The 8994-nt window shown below is 48.9% G+C and overlaps 1 pseudogene; it reads left to right on the forward strand.

Annotated features, from left to right (window-relative positions):
- Positions 1-2883: 2883 nt before the first annotated feature.
- LOC146788773 (mitochondrial import receptor subunit TOM20 homolog pseudogene) lies at positions 2884-5000 on the forward strand (annotated as a pseudogene).
- Positions 5001-8994: the final 3994 nt, after the last annotated feature.

Consider the following 8994-nt stretch of genomic DNA (forward strand, 5'->3'; position numbering starts at 1 on the left):
GAATAGGTGAAAACGAAAGAAAATGACGTGCGTGCGTAGCCCAAATCCTACCAAATATAGCCCAATTGGGCTACGCACGTCGAAACCTGAACAGAAAGCAAAAGTGACAGGCTCCCAGCGCACGGCTAACGAGGGGAGCCTCAGCGCTTTGTATGCATATAATTATACTTCGCCGAAGGCGAAGCGGTACCCTTGTGCTTGTACAATGACGCGCTGAACGCGCAGGATGCACCCAGATCAGCGTGGCCGAGTGCCACGTCTTCAAATCAAGTAGCGCGATGTAAGCGCTTAACTCGTTAAATTCGGATCGTCGCTAAAAGCTGCCAACCTTTCGGCTCCCAGCGGGAGCCTCAAAGAGCCAAGGGCGCGTAATCGAACGCGTGTACACTGCAAAGTACGAGTAAATCCACAATAGGCATTACAGAGCAAAGCGGCTCTAGGCATACAATTAAGCCGAAACAATGCGTCGCGCGGCTGTAATAACATATATATCACATCAATTAAAAGTAAGAACGATGTCACCAACTTATCTTTCTGCGTGAGCAGCAAAGAAAGAGGACAGGTTCCGGTGTTACTGGCTCTTATGGGGCTCTGCAGGAAGTGATGTGGTGCATGCATCATGGGAAATGTAGTTTGTTTTACATAAAATAAGTTCTCATTGGCTGCTGTGAGTAGCAATAAATAAGAAAGAGAAGCATAATACGAAGCCTCCGGTCCTGTAATAGAATCACGAGGACCAGAGGAGGAAAGCCGGCAGAGGAGGTAAGTTGGTTTTCATTTTATACCTTGGGTCAGGAAATGCAGTAAAATGGAGTAGATAGGGGTCCTTTAAAAGCCAGGCCTAGGGCTCGCTATGTGCAGCCACCTGGGATAGAATGGGTGGGCGCACGTGCTCACTTTCACTTTCACGGTGCCTTTTATAGGCAAGGTAACTTTGAAGTAAGGCCTAGTTGACCCCCCAGCCCTGTGTAGGAGGCTGGCACCCACAGTGTGCTGCCCCAGGCTTGGCACAGCTGCTGGCTCTCCTTTTACTGCAAAGCCCCCAACTCGCCCATGTTCAGAACCGATGAAATGGCCAACCGAAAAGCCAACAGATAACCACAGCCAAACACCCTCAACAAAGGGCCAAAAAAGGTGAGAGGAGACGCAATAAACAGAAGTTGAAACCCAGGCTGGAACATGGACCAGAGAAACTGGTTGACGAAGCCGCAATCTCTGCAACAAATGCCCCATTAGAAGAGCGGTCTCAGCAAGAGCAGTGCCTGACCCCTACAAGGTCATGCAGCCGCCCACTGGCCAGCCAAAGGAGAGGGGGGCCAATGCAAGAAAAAACAACAGAATCTGTACTGGAGCCCACCAACCATAAACCAATGCACAAAGGGACCCCAGGCCGTAAAACAAGAGGAAAACGTAGAATCCTATAGGACTCCTCATCAATGGCTACCAACAGAGAAGAGCAGCCCATCGGCCCCAACGCCAAGCGCCCAAGAGCCAAGCCCTCAAATACAGACGATGGGGACAGGGGAAGGACAGCAGTGGAAACCAAAGTGTGGACGGGATCGACGGCAACCTGACCAAGGACCCCCTGCACAAACTCAAACAACAGAGGAAACCCAAGGCAATGAGGCCAAAAAGAGCGTATGAGGGCATCAGCATCATCTCCACCTGAATCCTCTACCTCACCCACGGGAGGAGGAAGAGGAAGGGACGCATACAGAGATCATGAGTGCCAAGGAAAAAAGAGCAGCCACCCGGCCAAGCTGGGAACAGACCAAAACCGAGCAGAACTACAGAGGTAGGGCATTGTGGAGAGAGGCAAAGAGAGTGAGCCAAGGGGCCCTGAAAAGGGGCCTTGACAGAGCATGAAGGACAGAGGAGAGTAGATTGCGGCCCAAACCGTCGGCCGAGAACAGCCTCTTAGGAAGGAAACAGCCAGTGGTTAATTTGTCAAAAATGAGTGCAGGGGCCCTCACCAGGGGGCAGCTTCGACCAACCTCCTGTCAGCGCCGCCTAATACAGAACCAACAAACCTTACAAGTGGGGAGAGGAGCTGCCATATTTGGAGCAGGTGGATCAGGTTCGATTCTCGGCGTCGGCTCAACATCCTGTGACTCTGGGCGAATCCTTTAGTCTCCCAGTTCCTACCAAAAATGAATGTGTCCTTAACAGGTGTTCAAACGCCGGTGCTGAGCACCGGAAACCACAGGCTCAACTTAAGCTCTGGAAACAGCACACAATGCTAGGAGATGACTCTTACTCTAGGAACAAGCAGGGACGCCAGTTGATCCCGAGGGGTGCCCCGAGGACTAACCTGGTCACTCAAAGAGCAACCAGCCACCTGAATGTAGGATGTATGAGCAGAATCCGCCCCCCAACCCCCCCCCCCCCCCCCCCCCCCACTACGGGGACAGAAACACCAGAACAACCTTCCAAACAGCAGCCAACTCCAGCCAAATGGAGAGACGGGCCCATACCCTCTCCGACCATGGACCACTTGCTTGAAAAGACACGAGAGTGCCCCTCCAACCCCACAGACCGGCATCTGTGGGCAAGAAAAATGGAGGAGGGAACTGAAACTGAGCCCCCTCCAAAGGAGTGAGCAACCCCCAACTCAAGTCCTGAAACAGAGCAGGAGGAAAGGAGCAGGGGAGATAAAACATGCATGGGAGGCAGTGCTTTAAATGGGCCGGTACTCACCGGTACGGAGTACCGGCACTTCTTCTTTTTACCAAGCTGAATACCGGCACTTCTCCACTGTCAAGGAGAGTACCGGTACTCCGGATCGAATTGATAAGGTGGACACTGGGCCGGTGCCGAGGGCCAGCTGTGTTCCTGTTTTTTAGTAGCAGGTTTGCGTGTCATTCAGCTGTGGCAAGCGGCACGATGGGGCCTGAAAAGCCTACTGGAGGCCTGCTGATGCGGCGGCAAGTGGGCCTCTGCTCCAACCCCCGCCCAGGTGAAAGCTCTGATTGTCCTCAACAGCCCCCTGCTGAGCCTCCATGCGGGGACGTATTGTTAGATAGTGTTTGGACATTTTCTACCTCGGGCACAGTGATGTGTGCAGACTGAATGAGTGGGGGGGGGGGGGGGAGAGCCTGTTCAGGAGTGGCCACTTAAGAACCCATGTGACAAGGGCAGAGATAGAAGAAGCAGACAAGAGTTTAAAGGGGAAAAAGATGGAGGTGTAAGCGCAGATAGAGATGGGTAAGCGATTGAGACAGCTATGGAAAGAGTAAGAGAGGCACGGAGAAATAGAGAGAGAGATGCTAGAGAATGATAGGATACAATTGGGGTTAACAGAGTGGGACGGAGTTAGATACAAATGGGAGAGAAGTGAGCGGGAGGGATCGAGAGGTTAGAGATGTGACGACTGATGGAGATTGTTTGTCTGCTTGTTTGTGTGTATGTTTGTGTGTGAGAGAAATGAAATCAGATTGGTAGAGAATCAGGACACAGGAGGTATTTGATAAGAAATGCGTAGAGTACTCGTTTTGCGTGTATGTGTGTGCACTCCTGAATATAAAAGGATTGTGCCAAATGCAAGTAAGGAGGAACAGTATGACATTAAAAAGCTGCAAATATTGCAAAACATGAAAATATTAACATATGGTTTTTGACATTCATTTTGTGTAACGAGTTAGCACATTTTTTTTATTTTCATACAGTTCTCACATGTTTTGGTATGTCCTGCAACTGGTGTAAATGCCCTTCTCTGCACATATGAATAGTTTGAGACAACTATCAAGGACAAAATTAATACTCAACAGAAATGTTTTTATATCATCATGTCTCACCCCGCCTCTAACCCCGCCCACTACCACGCCCCTAGCTCAATTAAATGAGTACCTGCACTTATTTTTTTCCATTTAAAGCACTGATGGGAGGGACACTAGTGGGACAACAGATGATGGAGGAGAGGACAGAAATAGGGCCGACTGAGCCCATGGATGGTCCTCAGTGGTGGATGCCCCCAACCGCAGGACACTCACCCATCCTGAGCTGGAGCCTACTACAGTGACAAGAGAACACTCGAGTGACCTTGCCGAGCCGCAGTCCCGGTAAAGGACAGAAACAGCCCCTCCGGGTTGATGAATAGTGCGAAATGCAACCGCTAAACCGGGGGCTGAATAAATCGTGATAGGAGACTGTCACTGGACCTCATGAGTCCTTCGAGGAGTGGAAGGGACGCCTGTGGTCAAGCCTTCGTCAAGGCTACTCCCATATTGCAAACCTGACTGTCTCAACCGAAGCTCTGAGATTTAAAAAGACCAATTAGGTGCTTTATAAACTTTCATTTTTATATTTTTGTTTATCACTTCATTTAAGTTGAATAGAACATTAAGATTGCTCGGTTATTGTATTTACTTTGACAGAAAAAGGCTCAGCGACCCTGGCTTTAAAAACCGATTGCGGGAACGCAGGAGGAGGCAAAAGATCGACAAAGAGAGAGAAGAATTGTCCAAGCTTCCTGATCTTAAGGATGCAGAGGCCGTTCAGAAGTTCTTTCTTGAGGAAATACAGCTTGGAGAAGAACTGCTAGCACAAGGGTAATATGAAAAAGGTGTGGATCACCTAACCAATGCCATAGCTGTTTGTGGGCAACCTCAGCAGTTACTGCAAGTTTTGCAACTAACTCTTCCACCACCAGTATTCCAGATGCTGTCAGAGAATTGTTACTGCACAGACTTTATCAGAAGACGATGTTGAATGAGAAAAGGCTATGATGTTCTGATGCTTCTTGGGGCAGAAATTGCACCTATGATGATGATGGGTGGTGTGTTGTAAAAGCCACCATGGCACTCAATGGATTGTATACTGCATTTAAACATTTTAGATGGGAGAGGTTGGATTTTATTTATTGACTTTTGATAATAAAACCTTTATATTTGCATCCAGTAAGGAACCTATAGAGGGTAATCGGATTACTTTGCTGTTAACTGTACAGTTGAAATGCACAGGCTAAAGCATTGAAATTACTGCATTCTGTAAGTAAAAGGCAATAAAATGTAATCTCCCCCCAAAAAAAGGATTGGGAGCGTTATTTCTCCTTTGAGTTCCCAAGGAAAAGCCTTGAGGTAGGGCTTGAAACTAGTCAGCCAAGCAGGGAAACAGCAGGTAATAACACCTCGAGCATTTCCCATCCGTCCCCAGATTTTAGCATATCAACTAGGGGAAGAAAATAAAGTGTTTTTGTCCCACTATCTTGATATTTTTAAATGTTTTCCATATAGTCTAAACTCACTCCATCTCTTCAAACCACATAGGTGTGTAGGTGTACAGGAACACCCCAATTTTCTGTAAAAGTCCTCCAGCGTCTCCGTAGGTAGCAGCACGCCCCTGTCCATAGAGGGCAGGGATGAACCCTATGATGAAGCATGCCACCAAGGGAAACCCAGGTGGGTGAGGGGTATTTGAAAAAAAAGGTTCTTTCCTTTGTCCTAGCAAGAGGTTTGCGTTTTCCTTCTTTGACAGAAGGGACTCCCTTTTTAGTTACTTCACACATACGCATCAACATCCCTCCTCTGCCTTATCCGGCTTGAGGTGCACCAAAAACAACCCAGCCCATGAAGAAGAACCTGGAAGCAGACGCCGCCATAATTCATCTTTGCACATGCTACTGAGAAGAAGCAGCGTATCCAGGTGCAAACAGCTGGATCTGCTCCAGAGGAACCACACAGGCAGCCGGCAAGCCAAGCAGGAAGAGCACAACTTCCACATGTAAACCCGTTAAGAAGCGACAAAGGCTCAAGCAACGAGACTTTGAATGCTTAAGACGGGCTGCCACTCCGCTCGCAGCCACACATGCAGAGGACACGGCCCTGATGTCCAAGTGCTGCTAGAAACCGCTCTGCGCAAACAAACGATGGGCGGAATGCTAAAGAAATCAAACATTCACCCCCAGTCAAGAGACCCGCTCAGCACTCGACCAGCCCACCTGCGGACCGTTGGAAATGCTCCCCGCCCCAGCCAAGCACATGCATGTGAGCGCTTGTGGGACGGTACAGAAAAGCACATAAAACACAAACCGCGCATGTTTCACAGGTGAATGTTGTGTAGTCGATTCACAAAAAGAAATCTACAATAACAGCATAAAGGAATAAAACCACAGGAAGTAGAACTTAAACCTAGTACGTTCTCTTAGCTGTCATCGGACAGGAAAAGAAACAGGCATGGAGGCGGGTGGGAGGGGTTTTTATTCAATAAAAATTCAAAAAAATGCCAGTGTGTTAAGGTGCCTGTTGGGAGGCGGGACCGCCTCATACTGTAATGACTGGCATGAGAAGTACCTATGAGGGGTAATAGAGCGCTTTACAAGAGCACCAGTTACACTGCACAAGGTTACATTCATTTTATCGATTTTTTAGGCACACAGAGATTAAGCTTGTGCCCAGAATCACAGGATGTTGAGCGATGCCGAGACTCAAACCTGATTCCCCAGTTCCAAAGTCGGCAGCTCTGACAATAGCACCGCGTTCTCTCCCTGCCTCCAAAGGAGGGTAGCACAGGCTGCAGGTGTTGATCCACGAGGGCGGCCAGTGGCCTGCTTGAATCGTGGCCCCTTACAGTGGTGCAACAGCACTGACCGTGATCACCTTGGACGCCAACAGCGATGGAACACCACCATCGTTTCTTGTCCCGAAACAAAAGAAGCCATGAAATTGTTAATGATTATCACAATTCAAGCCTTCCTCAGGACTCACTGGTAACTACCTCCAGGAAGGAAGACAAATGTGCCACTAAGACATCGCGTTGGCTTGAACTGCGCCCTCAGGGCAGCAGTGGGCATGGCGGACACTGGGAGGTCAGGTTTAATATTCAACTCCAGTCCTGGGATACCTGGGGAAAGAGCAGCTGTCTGCAATATTCCAGCAGGTTTATTTACTATTCTAACTCCAGTCCTGGAATATTTTGCGGTAAAGTTCTAAATTCCCCAAGTGGTTTTAGGAAGGGTTGAAAAGTAGTAATTTTAGATTTGGGAAAGTGCTGCCCTGAAGACGCAGCTCAGGGCAAAAAACTGGGAATACCTTTTTCCATGAAAAAACGCACATTCGTGGACACTGAGAGTAAGTCCCTCTGGGACGTCACTGAACCAGTATTAATACCGACCCGAACCACGCGATGGCGCTCTGACACCGCTCAAACACGGACACTTCTGGTTCGAGCGACTATCTGAGAGTAAAAGCAATGTCCGCATTGAAGCCGCTGCTTGTGAGTGTAAATCACTGAAGGTGCCGAAGTAAAAGGAAACTACATCAATCCTGATTTTATTTCACACGAAAGGCCCCCGCGTGCAATCCATCTTTATTTCCGTTCTATGCACAAATACAACAGAAACCCGTCAAACCGCCACGGCGGGTGTGCGAGTTAAGCGCTCACTGCTGACATCGGACATCGGTGCTGCAAGTAGTAGGTGAGGGCGGGGTTGGGGCGCTTGCCGTCGACATCAGCTGACTTAGGCGCCCTTATTACCCCCTCCGGGCTGCTGAGACAGACTGTGATATGAAACGCTTGCACCTGAGTTTGTAAACAAGCCCTGCTTTATTTATAAGCGCGGTATCAATGACCCTCTGGGCACTGGAATACTGTGGCCTTCTCTTTCACCAGCACCCTACCCAGAGCGTCACCAGTTAAAATAAGCAAGCATTGGCAAAGCCAACAGGTCCTGCCCTTGAAAGATCTATTCTATTATCTTTGTTAGTGTGTTAAGCCTTGTTGCACAGAAGCCCGTCTATGTGCACCACAGCTGCAAGTGTTAAACACACATGTGACGTTGCAGTCAATGCTGGTGCGTCATAGCGCTTTTTTAGGTCGAGCCTAAAACAGCGCATGCGCTGTTGCTCGAATTTTTGTAAGGGGTTTTTCAAAGTGCTGCAGCCGCTGGCCTAAAGCCTGCGTGCATGTGCGCGTGACGCAAGCAGCCGCCATATGTCTCCGTCACGGGTACTGTACTATATGAAGGCGCTTTTGCTACAATCGCGGCTCCGGCGCTTTACTTTTAGTGTTAAAAGTAAAGTGCCGGTGCCGCGATTATAGCAAAAGTAAAGAAATAGAAACAAGCATCTATTTCTTTACAAAGAACAAGCATTGGCATAGCCAATAGGTCTCACTTTTGGGACCTTATAAGTATTTATTTATGCAGCACAATTTCTTTGGTGCAACAACAACTGTTGCATGGCTAAACACTTACAACACGGGTACTCATAGTACGGCCCGCGGGCCGCTGGCGGCCCGCCCGGCCTTCGTTGGCGGCCCGCGGTCCGTTGTCCTTGAAGGATTCTTTACCAGACGCCATTTGTCCGTAATTTTAACCGGGCACCGATCGCGCCGGCACAGCTTCCACCCACCTCCCTGCTTGACTCCGATGCTGTTGAGGTCGGGTGTAACAGACTCCGATGCAGTACCAAAGCTCAGATACCAGCAGCATTGGAGAGGCACAGCGGGATGGCAGCACTCGCACCTTCCGCCCTTGATGAGCTGTTAAGAGGTGCTTGAAGGTGACTGAGCGGGAGGGGCTGACGCTTCAGCAGCAAGCACATCTATTCAGCCCTGAATGCGTAATGTGTCTGCAATTTAGAGGGGCCTCACACATTTTTTTTTTGCCCAGGGCCCCAAACATCCTAGAGCAGGCCCGGATTACCCCGAGGCAGCAGGTGTTTATCTTCACAGAGCTTAATTACTGTCACTAAATTATAAGCAAACCTCGGTTCTTCAAACATGCAGTCTATAACGTAATTTAAAAAAAGAAATGGCACAAACGCACCCACACTGATTAACAAAGTATGGCGGACAATCAGTTAAATCAGTTCTCTTGAAGTATCTCCTTTAAGTACTGTACATCAAAGTGGGGGATGGCAAAACTAACATTTTAGAAAGAGAGCCTGTCTTCTCGTTGTTTTGTCCAGGAGTGGGTGAGGAGCCCTACCCCACCCTGGAAGAGACCAAGATACTAGAATACTGCATGCCCACCCTGGTGGATCCTGTTCCCCCTCCTGT

The sequence above is a fragment of the Triturus cristatus genome, chromosome 10 (assembly GCF_964204655.1).
Source record: "Triturus cristatus chromosome 10, aTriCri1.1, whole genome shotgun sequence".
NCBI lineage: Eukaryota > Metazoa > Chordata > Amphibia > Caudata > Salamandridae > Triturus > Triturus cristatus.